This window comes from Camelus ferus, chromosome 10 (genome assembly GCF_009834535.1).
Source record: "Camelus ferus isolate YT-003-E chromosome 10, BCGSAC_Cfer_1.0, whole genome shotgun sequence".
In the NCBI taxonomy this organism is placed as follows: Eukaryota; Metazoa; Chordata; class Mammalia; order Artiodactyla; family Camelidae; genus Camelus; species Camelus ferus.
Window position 1 is genome coordinate 36,531,965 of NC_045705.1, and position 16,945 is coordinate 36,548,909.

A 16,945-nucleotide genomic window follows, 5' to 3' on the forward strand; every position below is an offset into this window, starting at 1 on the left:
TCAGACATGGATTTCACCATCCAGATCTCTGTGGTGGAGAACTCTTACTCACGTCCATTAATTTGGAGGCTTCTGGACATGAGTCACATCTTGGATTCTTCCTACCAGAAACTGGCTCTCCTGATTCAAAAGATCAGCCTAGAGACTCTCCTCTTCAGCTGACTTGATTCCCAGGGCACAGGGCAGGTACTCAATACATGTTTTTGACCAACTCTCCTGTTTCTTTCCTAGACTTGGTCAACTGGTTGTGAAGTGCTTTTAGCTTTTGTTTTTTAAGAGCAGTATCAGGTCATTCATTTGCTCTCTGGCTGGGGACAGTTTCCCCAGAAATGAGGGTCACCTCCTGACCATCCTGGGCAACTCATCTAGTTGGCATTTTCTTGAGTTTACCATGCATCTCAGTGGGCTTGGTTATCTAAAGGCTACCACCTAGCAAGCCTCAACTCTCCGGTAAACCTAGGGAAATAGAAGCCTTTGCATGTGAGAACTTTTAATAAAGTTCTGTAGAAAGATGTTCTGGAAAGTACAATCAACAATAACAAATACTGTATCCACATGTGGGAGTCGTGCATGAAAACTATGACCCTGAAAGGTGGTTCTGTACGTTGTCCAGGTGGCAAAACACCTGAAAGTCACAGAGCACCATGATCACTGCACAGCCCCATCACAAAAGACCCTGTTAATCCCAGTATCTGAACTAGGTATGAGTAGAAAATATGACTAGATTGCTGTGTACAAATGCAACAGAAAACCAGAGCAAGGTAACTTAAATCTATTAAAAAAAATGCATCATGACCTAAGCATGATCACCAATTTCTGAGTCTTTCCATCAGCATCATTTGCAACTTTTCATTAATTTGGTCACTGGCAGGTGCGTGTAAAAGGCTGAATAATAGAAGACCTCCAAATTTCAAGAGAAAACAGGGGAAAGTTCAAAATGAGAAAAGTTTATCCCCATTAATTTATTTTGATGTGAAATAAGAAGTCTGGTATGATTTGATTTTTACCGAGAAACACTTCAGAACAAGAGGAGAAACAGCGGTGTTTGCTGTCTTAGATTGCTCCAAGTCCTTAGAGGGCTGGGTAGAGAAGAAGGAGAGTAGGGCAGCCTTCATTAAGTTCCAGCTCATTCTCTCTCTTGAGTTACTGGGTCAAGTCCCTCCTATCTTGGGCTACTCTGTGATCCTTTGGGGTGGATGAATCAAGGGTCTTCTTGAAGTTGCCTGTCGTTAGTTACTTTCAGGTTCTAGGCCTACAATTTGCAGAAAAGGGCATCTCATTGTTCCTTCCACGCTCCCACAAAGGACCCCAGACTCTCTTCGTAAAGCAACCCCCATGGAAAAGCCTGAGATCACCTACATCTCCCTCCCGGGGCCTTTCTTTTCTCAAGCATCTCCCCTCAGTCCCTTCATAAGTACCCCTCCCTTTCCTTAGTCTGTCCTGCATGCTGCTCCTTATAGCTTGTCTTTTATTTTTTTATGGTCCAAGTTTGTGCTTTACTTTTCAATGGCAGACTTTCTACTGGACTAGTCCACGTAGGTTGCAGTCATCTAGACACATATGAACCAGGGGAATTCTGCCTGTCTGGTATTCCTAAAAGACATTGCCATGAGTGAGGAATCAGCAGTCTGTCGTCTGGTCAGACCAGAAACCCAGCATCCAAAGAACGGGAATTTTTCTACAAGTGCCTGACAGTCCACAGCCCCTTCCTGGGAAAGAGGCCAAAACTGCACCTTGCACTTTGTCAGGTTTAAGCCATGTAGACTTGCTACCCTAACCATAACTCATTGGAACATGTATTTGCACAACAGCCAGCACATAAAGGAATCCAGGGACCGAGAGGATGTTTCACAAAAGGATTCTTCCCACTAGGATGTCCTGTAATGGAGAGTGGCAAACCAACTCAATCTGATCCTTCAACACTGGGAACGTGGATGCATGGAGCACTTCAGTATGGCACAAAAACCACAAGACAGACTGCAGCAGAGGCAGCTATGCTAGTGGGAGTGAAGGGCGAGACTCACCCCTCTCCAAGTGCTACAGTCAGTAGTGGTTCTCAGCAGTTAGCAAGTTTCGCCAAGGTGAAGTGGTCTAAGCTATAGCTCTGGGTCACAATTACACGCTGAATGTCCTTGTTCTTCATGAAGCCTGACTGTGATTGTTCAGAGGGTTTCTTCTGTTTCCTGACTTTTTCAAGGTGCTTCCAAAATAATCTCCCATCAGCTGGTGTAACTTAAATATCTGTCTCTCCTTGGTAACCTGTAAGAGCGTCACCATCACAGGGACATACCACAAAGTTTCCTTTAGAATTCTCTCTCTCAGACGTGAGCTGTGGTTACTCATGAGTTCCTATTAAAACGATACTGTATTTTCAGCTAGGCCAAACTAAATACTTATCGTTCTAAGCTAAAAAGATAACTGACTATAAAATGTTAACAGAAAAAAAGAACAATACAGAAATATCTTCTCATAGCCCGTTTCGGGACCCACTAGGAACACCAGAGTTGGTATAAAGATTATTTTCAGCTGAAGACATTTGAGATTCAACAGATGCAGAAAGGAGCCTTCTTAGAGATTCTCTTATCTGATAGAATAAGGAGAGAATCAGAATAAAGCAGGAAGGCCTGAAAAATGAGGACTGCCACAAATTCCCTCTTCAGGGTGGGTCTGCTCCCAGGAGAGAGGAGTAAGCAGCCCATAAATCCCCTCTCCTGTGGAGCTTTATGGCCCTGAAGAAGACGGAAAGACCACTCATACCTGTACAGACAGTCATTATCACAAACTTTCTTATCTCCCATTTGTTCTCCTAAAAAAACACTGTCTGTCCTAAGAAACCTATTTGTTCTTCCCATAGGAGCCTTCCCTGCTAAGTCAGGCACAGAAGCCCCCAAATATTACCATGCCTTTGAATTACTCATCACTGAGCACTTTCATGTGTGTCCTCATTGCATATGTAAATAGCCTTTTTTCTTCTATGAATCTGTTTTTTTTCCAGTTTAATTTGTAAGCCCCAGACCATAAACTTGAGAGGGCAGAGGAAAAGGTTTTCATCTCATATACCAAGCAACTTACTTAAGTTTACTTAAATTTAGCTCATCTATGTTCAATTATAATCTATTTTAGTTAAATTAAACAGAGGGAATCTCAGTAAGAATCCTCTAAGTGTCAGATCTCCCCCCTTGCATCACGAATAAAGGTTAAGTCTTCTCGTTTGGACTTTGCCAAAGATGAAAAACAACGCTTCACAAGAAAGAAAACCAGCCCATTCAAGCCACAGAGATCCGCACATGCAATACCAGTCACCCCTACCAACTGTGATGGACTCTACTGACAAAACTCTGCTGAGAACACCACTGCTAACCCTCAGGATTTTGCTTGAGACAAAACAGAAAAGGATAACACCACAGTTATTGCTCTTCTGTTCCCCCATCGTCCACCAACATGTTTCCGCAAACCATAAACACTTGACCATAGATTATGTATAAGAAAACTCAATCTCATATATATATATATATATGATTTTTCTTTACCTTAATTAGACATTTCCATCAGTGTCAAAGAAGAACATCATGACTCAAGCTTCCTTCTGAGCAGCAGCAATGTTTATCCTAAGAACAAAAAAAAATAGAGAAACATGTAAACTCGGAGATTGTCTACTTTAAATCTGGTAAGTCACAGTTTATAGAAGGGAATAAAATAATAGGAAATGAATGAGAGTTCTTTATGGAAATGGGGTAAGGCAGCTAAAAGCCATAGTTGGCCTGAAAACTGAGAAAACAGCAATAGAGGGTTTTCTTGGATCTTTCTTCTAAAGATTCCTGGGTATACAAGCTGGTTCTCTTGGAAACAGACTTGTACTCAGTGCATTCCTGATGGGTAGGAACTATATCTTAGAAGAGGAAAAAAAAAAAAAGACATTTTTACATGTTAGAAATGCCTTGGCCAAATGATTTAATGACTCGGAGTGTCATTTTCCTCATCTGTAAAAGGAAAGTGGTAACATCTACCCCATAAGCCTGTGGTGAGGATGAGGGAGGAGACACGCTAAGCTGGCCCCACACTGCCTTGCACACAGCCGACACTGCATATACACCAGCGCTTGTTTTCTCTACAGCCTCCTCCCCCCAGTCCTTGGCTTATCTTGCAATTACTTCCAACACCTTATCATAGTGTTAGCTCCATGGTATTTAACGGAAAAGAAAAAAAGAAAGAAAAGAAAATATAAAATGTCTCAAAGACTTCAAAATAGCTGCTTTAAAAGTGTGAAAAAAGAGATGACAGTCAACTTCACATTTAAAAAGAACAGTTAAACGTATTGAATGTTCCCTACATGCCAGGCCCTGTACTAATAGTTTGATGTCAATGATTTCTTTAGCCTTCACAACCATGATACAGAGAAGGTGATATTAGAAAACTGAAGGGGTGGAGCAGTTAAGTCCCTTTGTTCAGACCGCGCGGCTCCAAGGTGATAGAGCTGGGATGTGCGCCCATGGGGTCTCACCTCAGCCCCCGCCGACTTCACCACCCCATCACGCCTGCTGCACCATACTCTGCACCGCGGGACTGTCAGGTGCTCCAGGTGCTGTCATACACTTGAATTTTCTCCTCCCCTTTCCTCCCTCCTTCCTTCCTTTTCTTTCCCTCCTCTTCTCTTCCTTTCTTTCAACCTTTATTTTTAATCTGAATTCACTCTTTTGCTTATTTTGTTCTTTTTTTGCATTGAGTGACTGGGACAGAATATTAATCACTGCAGGATAACGGAGTTCTCCTTTGGGCTCAGCCGTTTACTAGTTGTGTCACTCAGATGAGTCATTTAACTTCCTGGAACCTTAGAGGATTTTTCCTCTGTAAAATGATGCATTAGATAACATGATACTGAAAGGCCCTTTCCAGTTTCCTGGTCATTTCACTGGCTACTTTGGAAGCAATTTTAGATCATGTTAGTGTCAAGATCTTCCTGAATACATCACAACTGTGGACTCTCACATGGTCACAAGTTTGTTTGCTTTAGCTGAGGCTAAAATTCAGGGAGGAGACATTTAAATTTACATACACTCTTTATGGAACTTAGAAGTGAGGATACTGATGCTCAAAGAGAATAGGGAACTTAGCCAAGGTCACACAGAAGTTGGAGAGCTAAAATCTGAATCCAGGTTTATCTGTCTAGAGCCCGTGTTCTTTGCAATATCCAAACCTACCAGAAAGTACTGTCCAAGAAAGTTAATTGGCCTAGGTTAGTGTCATTTCTGAGATGTGACTCACAGTTTAGGGTGGTAATAATAACAACAGCTGTTATGCACTGTGAGCTGATTACATGCTGGCAGCGATGTCTGAAATTCACATATAATATCTCACTTAGTCGTCCCCATCAAACCAAAAGCCAGGTGCGATCATCACTGTCTTTCAATAAGTGAGGAGACTGAGGCACTAGGACTAGCATTCCTTGCCCAAGATACAGAGCTAATATGAAAGGGATCTAGAATTTAAACCAAGAGCAACTAAAATTTTGGCTGAGGTTATGATTTATGATGCTCCCTGGCATGTGACAGTTAACGATGCCCTGTCAAGTTAATAAATCGTAGTCATGAATACTGGGAGAGAAAGCTGGAGAAGGTTAGTGTGAGGGTGACCACAAAGACAGCCCTGCCACTTAGGAATTCACTGGCTCCCATAAAGGAGAAGGACTTGTTTTAGAAAGATTTGCCAGACACTCTGAGACCCTGCCTCCTGCACTGTCTCCCCATTAAAAATCACCAGCTACTGTCATCCCACTTGACAATGAAACAAAAATGACAAAGCGAATTTCAGGGGACCATGTTTGTCAGTGAGGTGTTCAGCACGTCCTTCACACTCAGGGAGATGGACCTACGTGCTGCCTACCTTTGGGAATAAGGAAACTAAGCTCCGGGAAGAGAGCAGGTAAAGCGAACAGCCAATGAGTGCAAGAAACCCTTTGTACACAGCTGGGTCCAGAGTCACGGAGGAAGATGCTTTCCAGATGCATTCCGAACACGAGGACGTGATTAGGATGGGGAGGCAGTCAAGTCTGTTTGGCTTCTGCAGGGGATTTGTTTGTATATTCTAATTGCATCATCATTTAGCTTTATTTCATCTGGAACCTGGCTGCCAAATGAGCGTATTGATTACCTGTCACGGATGCATATTTCTCAATTATAAGCCATCATGGCTTGTAAAATCGCAACCACGTCAAGAACCACGAGTGGATTTCACTTCAACTTTGAGTGGCCATGTTAGTCATCTTCTAGGAAGCTTCCACTACAAGGCTGGTTTATTTAAATGTCACAGCTCCCTGCAAGGGAGACCTCATTGTCTTTCTGTCTCTCAAATGAGGAAACAGAGGTTCAGGAGGATTAAACCTTGCCCAGGATCACAAGAATTGTAAGTGGTAGAGTAGGGATTTGAATTCATATGCAACTTCAAATTCCACAGGGCTTTCTGCCACACTCAGCCAGTGAATGCACTGGCTCAAAGCGTGGACTCTGAAGTAACGTGGCTCGGCTGGAAGTTCCAGCTCTGCAGCTTACTAGCTCTACGATCTTGAGTAAGTTTCTGAACACCTCTGCCTCAGTTTCCTCATCTGCAGAACCAGGGAAATACTATCTCCAGAGTTGTCAGGATTAAATGAGCTGCCATATGTACTGCATTTAGACTAGCGCCCAAGATCAGGAGAGACCATTATTTTTACATTCTCTGAACGCTTTGGAAAAGAAACTGTAAATCTTTGACCTTCAAAAACTTGCTGTAGGCACTTTATATTTCTAAAGACTTTGCAACAATTCCATTTTCTTCACAGCAGCCTCGCATTTCAGGTCAGACCACTGCCTCTCACTCTCAGGCTGAGACGGGAGGACCTACAGAGTCAAAACATTTTCACTTCATGCAGTTGATGACCTTCCTCATCACATCTGAAGACACACATAACAACGCTATTTATTTTTATTCACCCGCATGCTTTGGGTGCCTTCGGTTTACTCTTCTTCGCAACCTCACACTTTGGTGCTTATTATCTCTATTTCACTGATGAATGTGGTATGAGTCATGCAATTAAAATGGTTTTCCCAAGTCCACCTAGCCAGTGTGTAGCAAGACTGGGATTTGAATCCTAATCTGGATGTATCCTAAATTTGTGTGCTTGCCCCCCAGTCATGACACTTAGCCACTGATGGTGTCTCCTTGTCCCCGAGGTGAACTTGTAAATATCAGGTTGTCTTCAACCCACACAGCTATCACCTTTCCTGATTTTTCCTCCACTAAACACATGTTTTACAGAGCCCTTTCCACATCCCACTCCCCTCCATGGGATGTTGTGTGAACAGAGATGAACAGAGTGGGCGTGGGGTAGGGGGTGGTGACAGTCAATTACACATTTGAAGTATTCTAAGAAGGAAATGAAGATGCTAGGATGGAGAGAATGGAGAGCAACAGTCCAGGGGATGACACAGGGGCTCTCTGACAAAATGTCCTTTAAGCTGAGATGACCATGAGAAGGAGGCAACATGTAAAAGGTGGTGGTGGTGGGGGTCCTGGCAGAGGAGGAGTGGGTGCACAGATCCTCAGACAAATGGGAGCCTGGGAAGCAGAAGGAAGCCTGTGCAGTGTGGGAGAATGAGAAAGAGGAGGGTGGAGACCGGGTTAGGGATTTGCGGAAGAGGCTGGAGGAATGGGCTGAGGCCACATCATTCAGGGTCCAGGGGGCCACAGTGAGGTGCTAGGGTCTCAGTGCTACATAGCCTCATATAGCCTCTGCTGGTAGAAGGGCATTCTCACATCTCACTGTCATCACATCATCCCCTCCAGAGCATGAGCTTCTCAGCAGCCCAGGACAATGTTCAGGACAAATTGCACATGCAGCAAATTGAACAAATGAACAAATAAATTCCATCTGGTGACACTGCAATTTGGTAAGATGCTTATTGAAAGGCAGATAAAATTAAGACTGGAGTAAAATAAGAAATAAGCATTTTTGATCCTGGCTAAGAATCAAATAAATCAGGTATATATATATATATATTTTTTTTACTTATGTAAAAATAGATAGGTATTATATATTAATAATCATAGCCACTATTAATAGTTCGGCACTGGGCTCAGTGTTACACATATAACCTCTTTAATTTTCATGACAATAAACATGAAGTCATTACTGTTAATCCCCATTTGAGAAAAGGCAGCCATAAGAGCAAAAAACAAAAATACTGCGGCAGCCACCCAGGGTGACAAAGGTAATACTTACGGTGCTAGAATTTAAACCTGGATATTTTACTCAAAGTCTGTGTATTTAGCAACTTTATGATATGTCTTTTGAGGTAGTTATCTTTGGAATTTTTTAAACTTTAAAAATGTAAAACATAATATATAAAAGTAATTGTCCTTGAAAAGAAATGAGTAATAGTAGACATCAAAAATAGAAACAGAATTCTTAACAATAATGAATAGTTAATAAAATATGAAATTTGATAGAATCTCATTAATAATAATTAGAAAACAACACAGAAAAAAGAAAGCACTCTGTGAAATAAAATGGTGTTTTACGGACGCATTTGTTTTAATTTTCTTTTTTTACTTTTTCTAAAATTGAAGTATAGTCAGTTTACAATGTTGTCTCAATTTCTGGTGCACAGCATAACGTTTCAGTCATACATATATTCCTTTTCATATTCTTTTTCATTGTAGGTTACTACAAGATACTGAATATAGTTCCCCATGCTATACAGCAGAAACTTATTGTATTTCTAGTTTATATACAGTAGTTCATATCTGCAAATCTTGGACTCCCAATTTATCCATTCCCACCCCCTTTTCCCCCTGGGTAACCATAAGTTTGCTTTCTATGTCTGTGAGTCTGTTTCTGTTTTGTAAATAAGTTTATTTGTGCTGTTTTTTTTTTTAGTTTCTGCATATGAGTGATATCAAATGATATTTTTCTTTCTCTTTGTGGCTTACTTTACTTAGAATAACAATTTCCAGTTTTATCCATGTTGCTGCAAATGGCATTATTTTATTTTTTTTTATGACCGGGTAGTATTCCATCGTATAAATATATTACAACTTCTTTATCTAGTCACCTGTCAATGGACATTAGGTTGCTTCCATGTCTTGGCTGTTGTATAAAGTGCTGCTACGAACACTGGGTTTTAATTTTCTTTATTTTCATTATGTTGCTTTATATTACACAAAAATTAGCAAGAAAAGGGAAGCAATGGGAGATACAATTTCTTAGGAATGACTGACCAACAAGCTGGGAAAGCAAGCCAACGTTAACATTCTTCACACCTGTTCTGCTACTAGTCTTAGTTGATTTCGTCAGGAAGGCCTGCTCTCTCTGCCTGCTGTCTGGATACTTCCTGCTTATTCTTCAGCATCCATATGGAAATTCTCTCAGCCTGGGGAGCCCTCCTTAACCCTCTGGGATCCTACTACACCACATCCTTTTTCTTCCTACAGTTTATAAAATGTTATAGTATAATTTTTCTGTTTCATCCAATGCAGAAACCTAAGCCCTACTCTTAGTAGGTTGTTTATAAACAGCTGTTGAGCAACTGAGTAAGTTAATTACTCTGCCGAATCATTCCCTCTTTTACTCATTTTCTTTTAAAAAATATTTATTTACTTTACATTGTCTTTTGTGGGGGAGGAAATAATTTGGTTTATTTTTATTTACTTATTTTTTTTTTAACGGAAGTACTGGGGATAGAACCCCGGACCTCATGCACGCTAAGCATGTGCTCTACCACTGAGATATGCCCTCCCCACTCCAATTATTCTCTTTTAATTCAAAGGCTGCCAGGCTGTGAGCAAAGGGAACAGAAATATACACTCACTCAGATGTGCCAGACAGTGGTCTGGACACTGGAAATGACTACATTTAGTATTCATAACAGCATTTTTGAATATGTATCTTGATTTTCATTTTAGAGATGGGGAAACAAGCCCAAAGAAGAGGAACTGCTCACATTAGCAGGAATTAATTTATCCTCCCTAAGGAAGACAGGACAAGTCATGGGAAAAGAATACTGAGGATATGAAGAGACATTTTAAAAATCAGAGGAAATGATGCTGAGCAGCATTTGGAGCGAGCGTCTGAGATGAGATCTCTGCCCCCTCGCCCTAGGTTGCTCTGTGGGTTGGGGGTCAGCATAGAGGTTAAGAGCTTGAGGGCTGGGTCCAGCCCACCCCGGTTTGAATCCTTGCTCTACTACCATCTACATATGTGACTTTCCACACATTGGGGACCCTTTTTGAGATTCCGGTTACCCATCTGTAAAACGGGGCATAATAATAGCATTTGCCTCACGGGGATATTATAAGACTGGAAGGGGGTGCTATGTGTGATGAGCTTCAGCTGCCCTCGGCACTCAGAAAGCTTAAGGGCACGAACTATGGTGACTCAGTGCTTTCATCAGGAACAAAGAAAAAGACAAAGTTACGTATTAAACAATGAGTATTGCCTTGTGGGACACAGATAAATTGGGGCCTGAGCAGAGGAGGGTGAGCAGGAAAGAGGGGGGCTTTCCATATATTGAAGGGGTCTGTGAAAATGTCATTTATTGCGGAAACAGAATGTTCAGGAAGGATGTGGCATCTGCTCATTAGGCAACGCTGAGCCTCTGCAACGCACTCACCACCGTCATCTCGCTTTTCCTCACAAGACCACTGTGAGATCAGGCCTCTTTTAAACTCTTTTTTAAAGTTATATTTAAGTAAGCCAGAAAGAAAAAGAAAAATACCATACGACATTGCTTATATGTGGAATAAAAAAAAAAAAAAGACACAAGTGAACTTACCTACAAAACAGAAACAGACTCACAGACACAGAGAACAAACTTATGGTTACCAGGGGGTATAGGGGGTGGGAAGGGATAAATTGAGAGTTCGAAAATTGCACCTCTTGGGGAGTGACGGAAATGCGAGGTCTCTTGATCGTGCTGGTGGTTTCATAGGTGTATACATCAATCAAAACTCATTAAATTGTGTATCTGAAATATGTGTGGCTCACCATACAGGAACCATACCACGATAAAGCTGTTTAAAGAAAAGTTATATTTTTTTTTTCATTTTACACCAAGGAAAACAAGGGTCAGAGATTGATAGGACTTGACCATAGTTACACAGTAAGTAAGTGCAAGAGCTAGGATTCAAGCCCAGATTTCTCTTGTGCCAAAACTCATCTCCACAGCAGCATGCTGCGCTACCCGCCAGGTCCACTTCTTCCTTGTGAGGCTTCGGCAGCTGTTACATCATCCTCACTATGAACACTGCCCTCCCACCACCAAGGCAGGGGAAGAGGAAATTAATGCAGTCTGTGTCATTCCAGAGGGCAGAATGAACACAGCATATAGGAAAGGAATTTTGGTTCAACATTAGAAAAGATCTTTCAGTATAATGAGGCACCTGTGGAATCAGGGAACTATATATATATTTTTTAAATAGACTATTCTTTTAGAGCAGTTTCATGTTCACAACAGAATTGAGCAGAAAATACAGAGATTTCGCACATAGCCCTCCCCACCCACACAGGGAACTATCTCGATGAGTCTGCTTGTCTGCAAGCATTTCTTACCTCCTAGGACAATATATGTACTAACATTCTCTAACCTTCAGTTTTCTCATCTGCAACATTAATAATCAGAATCCTTAATTCACTTGGTTGTTTGGAGAATAAGATTATCTATGCAAACTGTTGATAGTCAACATGTGTTTGCTCCTTCCATTTACACATTTTTTTAAGCAATTAGAGCTATTCAATAATGCAGTGGGAGGTATAGAATGGAATTCCCATTCTCCATCCCTGGAAATGCATCAATAAAGGGTGATGGCGAAGTGATAGGGCTTTGTAGCACCAACTCAAACATCAGTGGATGGAAGACCTTCAGGGAACGTCTAGCCCTAAGCTTCTATGAAATTAGGAAAAATAGATAATATGGTGGGTGATAAAACAGGACTCAAAATGATCTCATTGTTTTGATCAGGGTGCTAAAATTAAGGCTATGCAATTGAACAGGGTATGTATAAAAAGACAATATTTGCATTTAAAATTTAAACAACAGCAGCAGCAATAATACCAGCCCAATCTTGCTTGTAGAGGACGGGGAGGCAGAGCTTGGTCACGGTGCAGGGAAAAGCACGCTGGGATGTTTTGTCAATCACCAGCTTAATGTGTGACTCAAATTCTAAAGCAAACAGCAGCAAAGAAATAATCTGGACTATCTAGGCTGCATTGCACTTTTAAAGATTCAGGATCTAGACCAGGGATCGTATTGTCCCGCTATACCATGCATATCTTACAGGGAAAAAACTTCCTTTTACAGTCAGTGTACAGGTGAAAAAGTTCATATAGCCAAAACCAATTTTGAAATATACATAAGGTCCAGTATCCACGGTTTAGGGTATGCACAATAGTATTTAAGCACTGCAGAGATAAATGACGTCAAAATCAAAAGTCTAACCATTTTACCTTTGAAAAGTCTAACCATTTTACCTTTGAAAAGTCTGACAAATCCCTAACAGTGAATGAGAAATGGATGAAGGATTATAGTTTTACTGCTTGTCCTCAAGGTTTATTCAATTAAAAAAAATCATTAAGACTTTATAACTTATAGATTATTGTATAGATTAAATGAGATCATATATATTGATCTTAACTAATCATTAACTTTTAAGAGGCAAACTGACAAATCAGACTGGTGCCCAGGATCTTGATGGACCAGAGACTATGCCAGAAAGTAGAATTCAGCAAACTGAATGGCCTGAAGGCAAAATATGGCTTGTAGTGGTTTTTAGATTATTAAAATGTGGTAGAAAAGAAAAAAAAATAAAAGAGGAAGAAAACTATGTGGCAGATATTGTATGTGGTCAGCAAAGCCTCAAATATTTACTCTCTGGCCTTTTATTAAAAAAAAACAAACAAGTTTGCTGATTCTGACCACAAAGGAATGTCATTGGAGACTGGTCCCCTGCAAAGGATAAGCCAGCCTCTCCCACCTCTGGGTTTAGGTTCACACTCCCTAACGTGCCTCACAAGCCCCCTTCTCCATTTCATCTGCTCCAGGATCTCCAGCGCCATCTCTTGCTCTTGTACTAAATGGATGCAGTTCTCCACCCTAGGGCACTGTTTCGCTCCTCTCTGCCTTTGCAGGTGCTCTTCCCCAGTAAAACTCATCCAGCCTGGATGTTTCAGCTTTCCCCTAAAGTCTTCACTCACCCTCTCTCTGCTCAACCACACGCTCAGACTTCTTTCTTTTTAAGTGAACTCATCTACTTGAAAGAATCTGTTCCTTCCTGAACTCTCCTTCTAGTACTTAGACGCTAGATGACAAGTTCCTACAAAACAGGGACACAAGTTATTCATGTGTCTCTTTTGCATCTAACACTGTTCCCAGAACATGATGGGCTCTCAGGAAATGTTTTCTAAACCAAGGTAAATATCAGCAGAACTGCTGGTGCAGGAGGAAGTCAGCGGCTTTTAGAAGCCTTCAGAAAGCAAAACTGAAAACAAAGAGGAAAAGTTATCAGTAAGAATGAAGAGATTTGTTCAAATTCCTACTGAGATCCCAGAAGGGATAAAGGGACAGATTTCATCGCCAAGAAGACTTGACTTTGAATCCTGACACCAAGTCAATTTCAACCTCAGACTTTAAACTAAGGAATTCACCATCAGAGCCACTTTTCTCATCTCTAGCCTGGAGATTTAACACCTGCCTCGTAGGAATATGGAAAGATTCAGACCATGTACATTAGAAAGACCAACACAATATCTTGCACAGAGGAAGTGACGGACGAGTTCCCTTTTACCCCTTCCTAATTCCTCATGCCCTCGGGTTCCTCCCCCATGCTGCATCTCCCCTTACTGCCTGAAAAGAACAAGTGAATTTCCATCAAATTGCTCCAAACATTTCATCCAAGTTTCCCCTGACTTATTATACCACCCCAGGAAGATAAACACTAGGTTTCTGTCAACGAAGGCAGGCTATGCATCCAGAGAAGACAGTTCATAGTAATTCTGTCAGCCAAACTGTAACAATAAAGGCCCAGCCACACGTCATCTCCCTGTCACTTGTCCTGAAAGGGCAGATTACTTTTTCCTCAACCTTGGCACATCCAGTTAAGGTAGACTTACAAGCCAGGCGGGCGTAAAGTGCAAGCCGGCACTTGCTCACATTAGCAATTATCAGTGAAGCTCCACGAATGCAAAGGCTTGGCATTATGGTTGCCCTGGCAACCATCAGCCTGCAGAGACCCAGCAGACATACACGTGAAAGCTCGACACCGTTGCCCTAAAAAAAAAAAAAAAAAAAAAAAAAAAAGGCTTCTCTTTCTCTATTTCCCCCGATCACTCTGTGTTTGTCTTTGCAAGCCCCCAAAGGAAGCACGTCTTATCATCTACTTGGCTTTTGGGAATCTACCTAAGACTTAAATTGATGATTAACTGCCTCTGATGCATACATACTGAGCACCTATTGTGTGCCAGGCACTGTGCAGGATAAGCCAATTTCAAGCTAGAAAAAAGAAGCATGTTGATTATTTTTCTTTTTGCCCCCCTTCCTTCTTTTCTTTCGTTCTCTCCTTATCTGTTCATTCAGTAAACATTATTCAGGGAATCATGCAGACCAGGCATTGTGCAGAGATGCATAAGAACTAGTTCTTGCCCTCAGGAAGTTCTCCGTGTCATATTGATGAGTCTGAAGAACACAAGAACCAGAGGTGGAGGCAAGTGTGTCTATGAGAAAGGCAAAAACAATCTCTTCTAAAGCTCTGAAAAGGCCAGTATAAGAAAATACTTGAAAAGGTTAGAGGTAGGATGCAAAGTATAATTCTTATAACTCATTTACTAGTTCATTCTTTTATCTCTTCATTTATTTCTTCACACACAGATTTTTAGATGATGTAGGGAAAGAGAAGCCCAATGAAGAATAATACGTGTGGCAAGAGAGAGAAAAAGAAATAGAGAAAAGATGGCTGAGGATAGGTTGGGAAGGGAAGCAACATTTAACTTAGCTCCAGCTACAAACCAGACACCACATCTGATCCAATTTGACCTTTGAAAACTTAGTAAGACAGCTGTATCCTTCCTCTTTTTCTTCTTTCTCTTTTTCTCTTCCTCCTCCTCCTTCTTTTTTCTTCTTGTTAATTTCACTTTATAGATGATCAGGTGAGGAAATATCTCAGGAAGGATAACTCACTTGGGATCAACAAGTCCACATTCAACCAAGTGTCTGACCTCAGAGCCTGTGTTCTTGTTACCAAGTCATAAGAGAATGAGAAAATGCAAATTTACGAAATATAGACAGAAAGAAATGCACCACAAACACGGCACTCAAGAAAGAGATGGTCATAATCGCTGGCACTGGGGGGTGTCTATTTCCTCTGGAAGGCCTTGACTTTGGAATATTTAACCTTCAATTTAGCAGAGACTCTGACAACCAAGAAATGCCAGTTGCCTCTGGACATTGTTTTTCGTTCCATAACAATCCCCATAAAAAGAGCTTTCTAAGAGCCTTACAAATAAAAGGAAAGGTAACATTAGTGAAAGGAAAATAATTGTTTTAAAACAGACCTGCACAGCACCCTGAGACACGTGGTTGACTGAAGCCACACACAAGGACAGTGTGAGTGAAGCAGGGCTGGAGCTGGCCCGACGCTTGCTTTATGGATGAGAAACCTGAGCTCAGGGAGGCTAGTGACTCTTCTAAGCTCACGTGTCTCTTACTTGATTAGAACCACCAGGCACTGCTCTTTCCATGTCTATTAGCAGAGATGAATTTACAAGTAAATTTTAATTTAAGAAAATATGGTTATACACTGTTAGCAATGAATAGTTTAGGTATAGAATTCGTACTGTAGGGTCTTACTGCTCAAAGTGTGGTCCATGAGCTGGCAGCACTGGCATCACCTGGGAGCTTGTCAGAAGTGCAGATGCCCAGAATCTGCATTTCAAGAAGATCCCCAGGTGATGTGTGTGCATGTTAAAATTTGAGGAGCCCTGAGAAGAAATGACATATGCTATAAAAAGATGATGGGCTTTGGGGCTAAATTCACCCATGTTTAAATCCCAACACAAATATCGAGTCATGAGCATGATTTGGGTATTGAGGAAAGAAAGGGAAAAGCATTCAGGGAGAAACAGCAGCTTGGGTGGAAGTGCAGATATGTGACTGGACTTGGCATGTTCACAGGCCTGCAAGCGGCTTAGTGTGGTCTGATGTTCTTCCCAAGTTGTAACAATATGCTAGAAATAGGACTTAGGAGCCAGGATGAATAGTCACCTGTTATTCTCCTGTGAATGGGAAATAATCACTGGCTAATACAACTACAACAAAAACAATTCTTTGCGTCTAGTGTATTACTATAGAGTTTAACTGTATCTGACACATAGGTACTCAATAAATATTTGCTGATTGACTGAATCAACATCAAACATTTTTATGTCTTTAATCTCATGGGGTATTTTCAATATCTCTGAGAAATAAAAAGGGCAGGAGTTTTTTGGGTTTTTTTAATGTTTTTATTACTATCTTCCTTCATGTTATAGAAAAGCTAAGTTTGGGTGGAGAAAATACTTTGCATGAAATGATACTGCTAGTAATTGCTGTAATCAGGTTTGAAATTCCAGTCTTAGGACTCCAAAATATACCCCTCTTTTAGCCAATAAGGCCTCAGTTCTTTGGCTTCATACTTTCGCCAGTTAACATCTGAGATCTCATCTTGAGAACTAAGTACACACAGAGAATGAGAGAATCAAAAGATGTCCTAGTGTGTCATGATTGCCAGCCCTTCTCTTTGCAGGAGTCCACCGCGTGGCTTTCCGTGGTACTAACCCTTGTATCTCCCAAGGTGGAAGAGTGGCATTAGCTAATCGGAGCTGACAAGCTTCTTTGCACACCCTGCTCTGCCATCATGGTGGGCACTGTGTCTCCAAACAATCCAA

The 16,945-nt window shown here is 41.2% G+C and overlaps 1 protein-coding gene across 1 annotated transcript in view; it reads right to left on the bottom strand.

Moving 5' to 3' along the window:
• Positions 1-16,945, bottom strand: part of TENM4 (teneurin transmembrane protein 4) — a 2,614,134-nt gene that overhangs the window by 1,288,948 nt on the left and 1,308,241 nt on the right. The window contains exon 7 of the mRNA XM_032488752.1: positions 3,531-3,608. The gene's annotated coding sequence lies outside the window, so the exon portion shown is untranslated. The remainder of the gene's footprint in view (positions 1-3,530; positions 3,609-16,945) is intronic.